The sequence below is a fragment of the Orycteropus afer genome, unplaced genomic scaffold, assembly GCF_000298275.1.
Source record: "Orycteropus afer afer isolate SDZICR_OR568_19922 unplaced genomic scaffold, OryAfe1.0 scaffold00051, whole genome shotgun sequence".
Taxonomy (NCBI): domain Eukaryota; kingdom Metazoa; phylum Chordata; class Mammalia; order Tubulidentata; family Orycteropodidae; genus Orycteropus; species Orycteropus afer.
In genome coordinates, this window is record NW_006921638.1 from 7,337,338 (window position 1) to 7,338,786 (window position 1,449).

The window sequence follows — 1,449 nt, forward strand, 5'->3', positions numbered from 1 at the left end:
TTGTTAAAGAGGCCGTCTCTTCCCCATTTAATGGTTTTGGACCTTTGTCAAAGATCAGTTGTCCATAGATGGATGAGTCTATATCTGGAGTTTCGATTCTGTTCCATTGGGCTGTCTATCATTGTAACAACACCATGCTGTTTTGACTACTGTGACTGCATAGTAGTTCTTAAGACCTGGGAGTGTTAGACTTCCCACTTTGTTTTTCTTCTTGAGAAATGCTCTTTTTATTCAAGGTCTCTTTCCTTTCCATATGAAATTAGTAATTGTTTTTTCCATGTCCTTAAAAAAAATTTGTTGGAATCTGGATCAGGATTACATTAAATGTGTAGATTGCTTTAGGTAGTATTGACATTTTCACAATATTCAGTCTACCTATCCATGAACAAGGTAGGTTCTTCCATTTATGTTGATCTCTTATAGTTTCCTGTAGTGTTTTGTAGTTTTCTTTATATAGGGTTTTTGTGTTCCTGGTAAGATTTATTCCCAGGTATGTTATCTTTTTGGTAGCTACTGTAAATGGTATTGATTTCCTTATTTCCTTTTCAGAGACCACTTTACTGGTGTAGAGGAATCCAACTGATTTTTGTATGTTGATCTTATGTCCTGCCACTATGCTAAATCTTTCAATCAGTCCCAGTAATTTTCTTGCTGCAGTCTCTTGGGATTTCAATGTACAGGATCATATTATCTGCAAATAGGGATAGTTTTACTTCTCCCTTACCAATTTGTATGCCCTTGATTTCCATTTCTTCCTTATTGTCCTGGCTAAGAATTCCAATACAATTTTAAATAGAAATAGAGACAGAGGGCATCTTTGTCTTGCTCCTGTTCAAGGGAATGGATTCAGTCCCTCTCCACTGAGAATAATGTTAGCTGTTGGCTGTGCATGTATGTCCTTTATTATGTTGAGGAATTCCTATATTTTTGATAATTTTTATCAGGAATGGGTGTTGAATTTCATCAAATGCCTTTTCTGCATCAATTAATATGATTATGTGATTCTTTTCCTTCATTTTACTTATGTTATGGATTATGTTTATTGTTTTTCTAATGTTGAACCATCTTTGCACATCTGGTATGAATCCCACTTAGTCATGATGTATTATTTTTTGATATGTTGTTGGAATCTATTGGCTAGGACTTTATTGAAGATTTTTGCATCTATATTTTGGAGGGATATTGGTCTGAAGTTTTCCCTTCTAGTGGTGTCTTTGCCTGGTTTTGGTATCAGGAGTATGCTTACTTCATAAAATGTATTTGGGAAGATTCCATCCTTTTCTATGTTCTGGAATACTTTAAGTAGGATTGGTGTCAGCTCTTTTCTGGACATTTTGTAGAATTCTACAGTGAAACCATCTGGACCAGGAACTTTTTTTGTTGGTAATTTTTTATGACCTGCTCAATTTCCTCTTTTGTTATGTTGTTGTTGTTGTTGTTGTTGTTGTT